Source organism: Schistocerca nitens, chromosome 1, assembly GCF_023898315.1.
Source record: "Schistocerca nitens isolate TAMUIC-IGC-003100 chromosome 1, iqSchNite1.1, whole genome shotgun sequence".
NCBI lineage: Eukaryota > Metazoa > Arthropoda > Insecta > Orthoptera > Acrididae > Schistocerca > Schistocerca nitens.
In genome coordinates, this window is record NC_064614.1 from 165313604 (window position 1) to 165325589 (window position 11986).

The following is an 11986-nucleotide window of genomic DNA, read 5'->3' on the forward strand; positions in this document are numbered from 1 at the left end:
AATGTCGGCACTAGTACAGTGTATATCCACCTTTCGCAGCAATGCAGGCTGCTATTCTCCCATGGAGACGATCGTAGAGATACTGGATGTAGTCCTGTGGAACGGCTTGCCATGCCATTACCACCTGGCGCCTCAGTTGGACCAGCGTTCGTGCTGGACGTGCAGACCGCGTGAGACGACGCTTCATCCAGTCCCAAACATGCTCAATGGGGGACAGATCCGGAGATCTTGCTGGCCAGAGTAGTTGACTTACACCTTCTAGAGCACGTTGGGTGGCACGGGATACATGCGGACGTGCATTGTCCTGTTGGAACAGCAAGTTCCCTTGCCGGTCTAGGAATGGTAGAACGATGGGTTCGATGACGGTTTGGATGTACCGTGCACTATTCAGTGTCTCCTCGACGATCACCAGTGGTGTACGGCCAGTGTAGGAGATCGCTCCCCACACCATGATGCCGGGTGTTGGCCCTGTGTGCCTCGGTCGTATGCAGTCCTGATTGTGGCGCTCACCTGCACGGCGCCAAACACGCATACGACCATCATTGGCACCAAGGCAGAAGCGACTCTCATCGCTGAAGACGACACGTCTCCATTCGTCCCTCCATTCACGCCTGTCGCGAGACCACTGGAGGCGGGCTGCACGATGTTGGGGCGTGAGCGGAAGACGGCCTAACGGTGTGCGGGACCGTAGCCCAGCTTCATGGAGACGGTTGCGAATGGTCCTCGCCGATATCCCAGGAGCAACAGTGTCCCTAATTTGCTGGGAAGTGGCGGTGCGGTCCCCTACGGCACTGCGTAGGATCCTACGGTCTTGGCGTGCATCCGTGCGTCGCTGCGGTCCGGTCCCAGGTCGACGGGCACGTGCACCTTCCGCCGACCACTGGCGACAACATCGATGTACTGTGGAGACGTCACGCCCCACGTGTTGAGCAATTCGGCGGTACGTCCACCCGGCCTCCCGCATGCCCACTATACGCCCTCGCTCAAAGTCCGTCAACTGCACATACGGTTCACGTCCACGCTGTCGCGGCATGCTACCAGTGTTAAAGACTGCGATGGAGCTCCGTATGCCACGGCAAACTGGCTGACACTGACGGCGGCGGTGCACAAATGCTGCGCAGCTAGCGCCATTCGATGGCCAACACCGCGGTTCCTGGTGTGTCCGCTGTGCCGTGCGTGTGATCATTGCTTGTACAGCCCTCTCGCAGTGTCCGGAGCAAGTATGGTGGGTCTGACACACCGGTGTCAATGTGTTCTTTTTTCCATTTCCAGGAGTGTATTTTCCAAACAATGGTGTTGGGATGGGTTGTTTGGGGAAGGATACCAAACAGCGAGGTCATCGGTCTCATCGGATTAGGGAAGGACGGGGAAGGAAGTCGGTCGTGCCCTTTCGAAGGAACCATCCAGGCATTTGCCTGGAGCGATTTAGGGAAATCACAGAAAACCTAAATCGGGATGGCCGGAGGCGGGATTGAACCGTCGTCCTCCAGAATGCGAGTCCAGTGAAACAATGGTGTGTATAAGGAAAAATAAACACTATGATACTATAAACATCTCTATATACAAGACAACACAACATAAAGTGAACGTCGGCAGCTAGAAAGAACACCAAAATGAGAACCCAGAACAGTATACGATTTCGGGGGGGGGGGTTAAAACTCTATCATAAATTACCTCACAGGCATTAAAGAACTATAAATGGACACAGCGTATGTCCTTAAAAAGCTTATTAAACTGTGAAAGACAATTTAAATGAAATAGAAAAGTAACAAAGGCAGCAATTAATACTGAAATGTAACCGTCTTAGACAGCTTGTAATCTACTACACTACATGAATGTGTAATGAAGAACCAGTTTCACACACGTATTATGATCCTGTATCTTGTCGTTTCTTGGGTCATACGAAATAAATGCGTAATGAAGAACCTGATTCACCCACGTATTATGATCTTGTATCTTGTCATTTTTGGGTTCTGCTCCTTTACTATGCGAGATACGGGAGGAACATCCTAGCTCACTTCTTCCACCACTGCAAAGGTAAATGATATAGATATTAGCGTCAGTGAAAATGAGAAACAGCTAATACTCAACATAGCTCACAAGTCTGATGGGATCTCTGTCAAATTCCATACAGAATTTTCAGGTGAATTAGCTCCCATTTTAACCTTAAAACACCGTATATCCCTTGAACAAAATCTGTGCCCAGTCACTGGAAAAAACGTACAGCTCATACGAGTCTGTAAGAAGGGTGACAGAAGTGATCCACAGAACTGTCGGCCACTCCCACTGACACCCATCCGTTGTAGAATACTAGAATATATTCTTAACTCAAGTATAATGAGGTATCTTGAGCAGAATTACATTATCCATGAAAATATCTTTGATTTCGAGAACATCGGCCATGTGAAACCCAACTTTCGCTCTTCTCACATGACATGCTGAAAACCATGGGCATGGCAGTCAAGCAGATTAACAAAAGCATTTGATTCAGTACCAAACAAACGTTGATTGAGAAATGTATTTAATAAACCTAAAGATAGGTAATAAATGTCATAAGAGAGTGACAACATGTAAGTCGCATGAGAAAGGATGCATATTTGTAGCAGGGCAGTGGCGGATACATAAAAACCTCAAGGAGCGGGCGCGGAATATATCTTGAGCTACCTTTACTGACCCTACGACTTATCTTAGAAAATAGATTAATGTAAAGCAAACCTACATTACTAGCATCTGTAGACTTAGAGAAAGCTTTTGACAATGTTGACTGGAATACTCTCTTTCAAATTCTGAAGATGGCAGGGTAAACTACAGGGAGCAAAAGGCTATTTACAATTTGTACAGAAACCAGATGGCAGTTGTTCGAGTCGAGGAACATTAGAGGGGAGCAGTGGTTGGGAAGGAAGTGAGACAGGGTTGTAGCCTCTCCCCGAAGTTATTCAATCTGTATATTGAGCAAGCAGTAAAGGAAACATAAGAAAAATTCGGGGTAGGTATTAAAATCCATGGAGAAGAAACAAAAACTTTAAGGCCCGCCGATGACATTGTAATTCTGTCGGAGACAGCAAAGGACTTGGAAGAGCAGTTGAACGGAATGGACAGTGTCTTAAAAGGAGGATATAAGATGAACATCAACAAAAGCAAAACGAGGATAATGGAATGTAGTCGAATTAAGGCAGCTGATGCTGAGGGAATTAGATTAGGAAATGAGACACTTAAAGTCGTAAAGGAGTTTTGCTATTTGGGGAGCAAAATAACTGATGATGGTCGAAGTAGAGAGGGTATAAAATGTAGACTGGCAATGGCAAGGAAAGCGTTTCTGAAGAAGAGAAATTTGTTAACATCGAGTATAGTTTTAAGTGTTAGGAAGTCGTTTCTGAAAGTCTTTGTATGGAGGTGTAGCCATGTATGGAAGTGAAACATGGACGATAAATAGTTTGGACAAGAAGAGAATAGAAGCTTTCGAAATGTGGTGCAGCAGAAGAATGCTGAAGATTAGATGGGTAGATCACATAATTAATGAGGAGTTATTGAATAGAATTGGGGAGAAGAGGCACAACTTGACTGGAAGAAGGGATCGGTTAGTAGGACATGTTCTGAGGCATTAAAAGATCGCCAGTTTAGTATTGGAGGGCAGCGCCGAGGGTAAAAATCGTAGAGGGAGACCAAGAGATGAATACACTAAACAGATTCAGAAGGATGTAGGTTGCAATAGGTGCTGGGAGATAAAGAAGCTTGCACAGGATAGAACAGCATGGAGAGCTGCATCAAACCAGTTTCAGGACTGAAGACCACAACAACAACAACCTTTACTTTTACCGCAATAAAAAATAATCAAGTTACATGCAAAGCTTAAGAACGTTTTATTTAAACTGATTACACACATAACTAAGACAATGGCATCTTATGTTACAAAAAAGTTACAAGTGTGGTTCTCTTCCTTAAATAATGAATTCTATGCGCCTATTCTTCCTAGCAAATTAGTCAGTTATATCGGCAATAAGACAATCAATGTCATGGTGGGTGTTCAACAGAGCTAAGCGATTAAGTCGATCCTCCTTCATTGTCGACCTCAGCCTTGTCTTTGTATGCCGCAATACTGAAAAACTTCTTTCTACCGAAGCAACAGATGCAGGTAGACAAGCAAATATTTTGTACAGCGTCTGCAAAGTAGGATAGTCAGATCCAGGACAAACAGACAACTCTCGAAAAACAGAATCCCTATCATTAAAGGCGTTTATGCTCGGTTGCTTGTATTGAAGAATCTCTCCCATTAGTCTCTTTTTCATCACAAAGAGTGATTCTTCTTCAAAGAACGGTAGTTCAGTTAAGCACTGATTCAGTTTATGTGCCAGATAATTACTCTCACTCTTGACTAATCTTCACACTTGCACTTGATACAACTAGGACTTGTTCCTTATTCATTCTTCAGTCTTAATATTTCTGCTTCTGAATGTTAACTACCTTCCTATTCGGCGAATAGCCGGCCGGTGTGGCCGAACGGTTCTAGGCGCTGCAGTCTGGCACCGCGCGACCACTACGGTCGCAGGTCGAATCCTGCCTCGGGCATGGATGCGTGTGATATCTTTAGGTTAGTTAGGTTTAAGTAGTTCTAGGTTCTAGGGGACTGATGACCTCAGATGTTAAGTCCCATAGTGCTTAGAGCCATTTGAACCATTTATTCGGCGAATAGCCCGTATTTATAACGCTACGTATTGAAGATACCCTGTACATATTCGCGACTTTTCTCTAAGAAATGCCAGACAGAATAACGTATCGAGATTAGTGGAATGGCCGCGACTTTTCTCGTAGGTATGTGTTAGCTATCTATGTGCCAGACAAAAACGTAACGATGACGCGGAAACGTGTGCTACATAGAAAAGTACAACTACTCGATAACTCGATTCAGTCAAATTGACTGACGAAAGGAACGAACGAATAGCAAGCGGGCTGACTGGCGTGGGCGGCGAGGGTGGCAAAACGGGCGGCACCGCAAGGGGGGGCGGGGGGGCCGCCCGCCATATGTATCCGCCACGATAGCAGGGAGGTCATATTTGCAAAACAATCGAATGTTCACAAATTTACTGGTAATTAATAAAAAACTGTCACAATAAGTCTGTCATAATTGTTTGAGTAGATAAAACTAAATGTACGAGGTGGGTTCAATAAGTAACGCAGCAAATCTTTTTTCTGAAAGCAAATTGATTTTATTTATAATTCCAATGCACGATATTATAACCCACTCTTTTGGTTACAAAATTCTACGTTCTTTTCACATAATCTCTATGCAATGCGACGACCTTATGGGCTGCGAGGGGTAGCCGCGCGTAGGGTCCGATGACCTCAGTAGTTTGGTCCCATAGGAACTTACCACCTACAACCACTACCTTAAGGCACCTTACTGGAGAGCCTGTAAGCCCGCATGGCACCACTCCGCTGGTCGACAATGGAGTAAGCGTCCACGTATTACTTCCTCCGAAATGCATCCTCCATTGGGAAAAAAAGGGGAAGTCTGAAGGGGAGAGGTTCGGGCTGTAGGGGGGATGAGGAAGAACAATCCATTTTGTGTGCTCCTCTAGGGTGTGCAGATTTATGTGAGGACTTCGTTGTCATGAAGAAGACTTTTGTTTGTACCTAGATTAAGAGTTTTTTTTTCTTTATTGTAATTTTAACACCTTGACAAGGTAGGCCGGCAGCAGCAATACTACGCCGCTCTTCAGCCACAGATAATAAAAGTAGAAACAGGAAGACATACAAAAAACAAAACAAAATGATGGACAGAAAACAGTAGACACACTGAGTAAAAAACACGGAGCCGTTCACAGGCGTAGTAAAATAAAAAATGGTTAGCACTGGTACACGAACGTAGGCGAAAGACACACGTGAACGATGGAGCGTGGGCAGTGAAACACTAAGGCACTAACACGATGGCACACACATTAAAAAAACCGATGGTGATGATCTCCGGCGCGCGAAAGTTCACTGTAGGTGTACGAGTCTGGGGACCTGCCAAAGGGGAAAAGGCAGGGGAGGAGGGAGACGGTAGGGTGTAGATGCCAGTGGCAGAGGAGATGAGAGGGGGAGGAAAGAAGGTAGGGGGTAGGGGAAGCCTAGGGGAGAGGAGGGAGGGAGGAAGTGAGGAGGGAGAGAAAGGAGAGAGGGTGCCCTTGGGAAAAGACACAGGGGGTGGACTGGGAGGATCAAAGTTGGTAGGAGGGGTAGATGGAGGAGATGTGGGCATCATCAGGGAGGAGGAGTTGGCGCAAACCACCTTGGGCGAGGCTGTGGAGAGTGGAGAGATGGAGAGCAGGTGGGACGAGGGAATACAGGCGTGACAGCGGATGGGGGTGGGGGAGGATGGGAGAGACAAGCGGGTGAGGGGGATCAAGTTTACGGGAGGTGTAGAGGATCCATATCCGTTCAAGGAAAAGGAGGAGGTATGAGAATGGAATGAGGTCATACAGGTCCGTGTGGGGGAGGGAAGGCGGATGCGATTGGCGAGGTGGAGCGCATGGCGTTCTAGGATTTGAAGGGATTTGTAAAAGGTAGGATGGGCAGAGATCCAGGCGTGATGGGCCCGAATAAGAGTGACCGCACATTCTAATATTGCACGAGTCAAGGCTGTGTGTAGCTGGCGGCACATAGGAGTTCGGACAGGTTTGCCCAACCTAGTTGTGATGGTGGCAGACGCCTCACCCAACGTCCCAAAATGCTTTTGTTCACTGCGAGGTCTCCGTAGGCATTCTGCAAGCACTTATGAATGTCTGGATGCTCTGGTTTCCCGCCAAAAGAAATTCAATGACAGCTTTCTGCTTGGAACGCACCTCGTTAGAGACGCCATTTTGAAGGTAATGTATAGCACTGCCATCTGTCAGGACTTCATGAAACTATAGGAGATGGATGGAGTGGGATAATTCCACGATGTCCCACAGCAAATTTCGCATCTTTTCACCCTAAATTGGCCGAGAAGAAAGTGTGTCGCATTACTTGTTGAACTCCCATCGTAATAACAATTTTTAAACAAAATAATAAATATATTAATTGCTGAAAGAATGTAAATAAGATCATGGCTATGACGGCAGTGGTCAGTATTAATTTGTCTCAGATGTTGTATCTCTTAGTCTTCCTTGTTGTGAGTGCTGTGTTGGGCTCTTGTGGATTATCCGAAAAGATTTAGTAAAACTGTAAAGTGAACTGAATCAGAAAAGGCTTTATTTTGCGCTTTTAGCTACGCAGCAAATCCCCAGGATGGAAAATTACCCCTGACTGAGCTCAGTTAAGAATGCAGTCTCTGTCTGACGTGCTGCTGTGAAAATTACTTACATCACTACTTTAACAGTTGTATTAATGTAACTAAAAACTGCTCACGTTTGGAAGCATTTTTTTAAAATGTGTTTAGTCCAGCCATTATAATACCAATGTGCAAAACTAATGTGACAGTGACTGATAACGTTCTTTACTTGGGTATGAAATTTATGGTAAGTTCCTATGGGACCATACTGCTGAGGCCATCGACTACTTAATCTAGCTTAAAATAACTTACGCTAAGGACAACACACACACACACACCGATGCCCGGGGGAAGACTCGAAACTCCGACCGGGGGATGCGCGCGAAGCGTGACAAGGCTACCCCTCGCGGCTTAGGTATGGTACTACATATTGGCTAATACTGTTTGCTGTTCTGATTTCCCAACTCAACTTTTAATATTGTTTATTGTGTTGTATAATCAAAATGTTACGTGTATGTGTCTCTCACGTAGGAAGCTAAATCTATTTAGTTGTTATGTGCTTATACTTGACTAAACCCCTATCGAGTATACAATCGAATGTTGCTAAATAAGTATGGTAGCTGAAAAGAGATGAGAGACAAATTTGAAATCAAAACTGGGAGCCACATAGTGGGCTAAGTGACGCAATTTTCCGAGACTAGATGGAAAGTAATGCATGACAGACGAGAAAAGGAGAATAGAACCGGCAAAGACATCTTCCCTCGCCAAAAGAAGCATCGTAGAAACAATAGCTAAATATTTCACTCGCGGCAATATAAGCTGTGCTCTCAGGTTCCTTCCTAACGACACTCTCGGAAATCGGGTCTTATTCAGAAATAAATAGCCAAATATTTGTGACAAGCAAGGAATACAAAAATCATTGTTGCTCATTTCACACGAAGAAATTTACGGTAAAGTCCTAGGTTCCTGTCTCAACACACTCTTCGAAAACACGACATATTCGGAAAGCACGGCCAAATATTTGTGTTAAGCAAGAATACAAATGTCATTCCTCGTTGTTTGACTGGAAGTAATTTCATCCGTAGTTTTCTAATCAGACAGAAATCGAGGATACTTGTGGACATCGATGTGAACAATAAATCGTCTGCCAAGAAAGTCATGTGTGCAGTGTAAACAACAGGAAACAATAGTGCAAACTTCTTGATTCTCGTTGCTGCCTCTGAGCTAAAAACAAAACAATCATACCAGTCTTACAGTTATGGTTATTTGTTGTAATTAGCTATTACCTTTTATTAATTATCGTGTAAAAACTGTTGTATAAAACTGCATTTACGCACAACGCACCCAGTTCCGAAGGAGTGCTCTATTATCTCTAAATAATATCGAGTATTGCAAAACATAGCTGAATTAGGGCCATAAGAAAGTCCAGAATGTGTTAAAAACTCTGAGATAAAAAAAAGTTAGTCCCTGTCAGGATGCAAGCCTCTCTGCTTACAGTTCCCAGTTCACCTACTACAACACTTCGCTGTAGTGCAGTCATGTTATATGCTATATGATTCTTATTTGTATCCAATGAAGGCTTTGTCGCCGATAATGCATTAACTAACTTTTAATTAGAAGAAATCATACCAAGGCTGACCTGTTTGTGATATATCTTCGGTGTGACATTTCCTTGATACGGCATGCTGCGAGTTATAACGGAAAAACTGCAATATATAGGTTGACTCTTACACAGTGCTATTTATTTATTTAAACAGCGCCGTTACTGGGTTCGAACCGACAGGCTCACCTTCAGACAGCTAGTTCACGTTTTACATTACATTTCGCCTTTTGTTTCCCCAACTGACGAAATTTCCTTGGCTTGGTGGTGCACTACAGCCAAAACAAGATGTGAGACAACGTCTTTTTAAGTGTAATTGTGCCTCACAACGATTTTAAGTGAAGTAACAAATTACTGTTATTAAAGGGAAGATGTTTCGATTACTTGTGATGAAGAATCCGCGCCAGTATGTTCCAGTGCAGGCTGCTTATCATCTTGCAGCAGCGAAAACTGTATAATGCACCTTTTTGTGTGTAACATATGTCATATATAATATTATACACAAAAGGCGAAATCTAATGTAAAACGTGAACTAGCCGTCTGAAGATTAACCTGTCGGTTCGAAACCGGTAAGGGCACTGTTTAAATAAATAAATAGCATTGTAAAAAGTGGCTGGTTGCCGTAATCCTGTATGTAAGAGTCAACCTATATTTTGTACACAGCCAGGGTCTCAAAATGTCAGTCTTTGACAAACAGCGTAAAACTGCAAAGCGTGACGAAACCAGTATGGAACCAGTCGCATCGAGTGACGCTTCGTCTTGACGTCACTTCCCACAGCGCCTGCTAGCAGAGAGAAAAGAGAGGAAGTTAGGTGAGAAGACAACGCGGGCTTCAATTTTTGCTAGTATCGAGTGGTTAAAGTGAGATTTGAGACACCATCGGCGATACAAAAAGTCGGAATACAAAATCAGAATTAAGGAACTAGTAATGATAAAGTTCACTGACAGTAAAGCAAAATTCAAATCAACGTTGTTGACAAGGTTTTTATGATAAACTGCTCAGACGTCAAACAATACGAAAAGTGTCGTCCAAACATTTCAATTCATCGACAGTTATTTGCTAGAGAACATACGAAATAATATTTAGGCGGCTATACATAAAACCTCTCTACATTATTCATGGTATTTTCCTTTTGTTCCTAACACCAAATAATGTTAAAAACAACTCTAATTTTTCCCTTCAGTACAGGTGACTTCCTCACTGTTAAAAAGTTTATTCAATGAAAATTCTTTCATCAGTTCATGTCGTCATTTATACACAATGTATGTTTATTCTTTGTGCAGATATTGCAAAACCTAAATTATTTTTCGGTCCTTTTTGCGAAAGAAAGCGTATAGGAAATGTATCCAAGCGTTCGTGCAACTGTCACAGTGTGTCATGAAAACAAAACGAAGAATCAAATGCAGACTGACAGAAAATCCACGACAATGATATAAGCGAATACAGCGAGCATATGTTATCTTCCGATATTAGCAAACGACCCCGTGAATGCCACCATCTGAAACGCATTTTGGAGTATTTTGAGGTTCTGTTTTTCCGTCAAGTGTGAAACGTCCTTTAAGCATCTGACATTTCTGCCCTGCCTCTACGAATAACGAACTTTTGCTGTTAGCGATCAGACTCCTAAAATTCCAAGTCTCTAACTACTTTTTTTAAGGGATCAGATTTTAGCGCACGTGTAGAACTCGCGACCGCACTTTACTCACCGAGGTGCTATCGTGTGTCTCGCTGCTCAAATGACTAATCAACTACTGTCACAGCTAAGAGAGTCTGACTTACTGATAAACGAATCCAGCCAACACTTTTCCGGCGCTCGCCTACTGATAAAGTCCGGCCAATGGCGACATCCGCTTCTCTGGCCGACTGGAGCAACGCAGAATACAGTAGTTTCCTTGTACAGCTAATCTGTCACTTAGCATTCCCTAGCGTTTTACTTTTTTCAGATTCGAATTCAGGCAATAGTATGGTGATCTGGCTTCAGTTCCCTGTCTTTCTTCGCTCTTTTTGCTTTCCGATGAGTCTTTAACTTTCTCAGAATGTTCACGTTTTCGTTTCTCCGTCCAGTATTTTTGATTATAATCACAAAATTAGTATGGATTCATGAAATCCAAATCTACATCGATGACTATGTAACACTAGAATGAAATTTTCACTCTATAGCGGAGTGTGCGCTGATATGAAACTTCCTGGCAGATTAAAACTGTGTGCCGGACCGAGACTCGAACTCGGGACCTTTGCCTTTCGCGGGCTAGAGTTTTAAGGGGCTCCGGAAAGGCTCAAAATCATGAAAAGTTCAATTTTTACTTTTTTGCGTTTTCTGAATCTGATATATAATTTATTCAATTCCGAAGACTACAACTATTTTTAAATTATTTTTGAAATGTGTTCTACATGGGCGTGACCCACTGTGGCGCTGTTAAACTGCTGTCAAATTGTGTTATTATTAACGTCCGTGTTCATCAGGTACATTTTAGTGAGGTGAGATAAAGTATGTGTTGTGGCTAACCTGTGATGGTTCAATATATATCGCTGGTGTGATTGTCGATTGTTTCATGTTTATTTACTCTGTCGTTATCTCGAAAATATTCGTAATTAATTCTGTTTCTTGAGTCTCTGTTTTGTTGAAGTATAATAATGAGTAAAAGTAAAGTTATTAGAAATCCTCTGAAGGCTTTTAAGAAAAGGAGAAATGTTGGAAAGCCAAAGGTATGTGTTATTACTGTAAACAATAAAGACGATGAAAATCCCCAACATAGCTTGTGTCCCAAAGAAGAAGACAGTTGGTGTAAATATAACAAAGGATTGCTAACTGGTGAAGTGTACACTCATAAGCATAGTCTGCCTCATGCAATAATGGAGGTGATAAAACCTATTTTCAGAGACTTAGCAGCACCTGAACTGTTGAAAAAGTGTATTCACGGAAAAACTCAAAACCCCAATGAAAGTGTAAATAGTGTTATATGGTCGAGAATCCCCAAGACTGTATTTGTTGGAATAGAAACACTTCACTTTGGTGTGTATGATGCTGTTGCGACTTTCAATGATGGCAACATTGTAAGGTGCAAGGTATTTAGAAATATGGGAATGAAGATAGGTTCTAACATGGTACGAGCGATGCTTGCTTTAGACAAGGAACGCCTTCGGGCTGCAGACAGGG

At 43.2% G+C, this 11986-nt stretch overlaps 1 protein-coding gene across 5 annotated transcripts in view; it reads right to left on the bottom strand.

Annotated features, from left to right (window-relative positions):
- LOC126244356 (caspase-1-like) overlaps positions 1-10609 on the bottom strand; it is a 197927-nt gene extending 187318 nt beyond the window's left edge. Inside the window, exon 1 of one of the 5 annotated variants that reach the window (XM_049948232.1) lies at positions 10536-10600. The gene's annotated coding sequence lies outside the window, so the exon portion shown is untranslated. Of the gene's footprint in view, positions 1-8867; positions 9308-10535 lie in introns of those variants that run through there. The other 4 variants (XM_049948233.1, XM_049948231.1, XM_049948234.1 and 1 more) reach the window with 4 other exon arrangements.
- Between the last annotated feature and the right edge of the window lie 1377 nt (positions 10610-11986).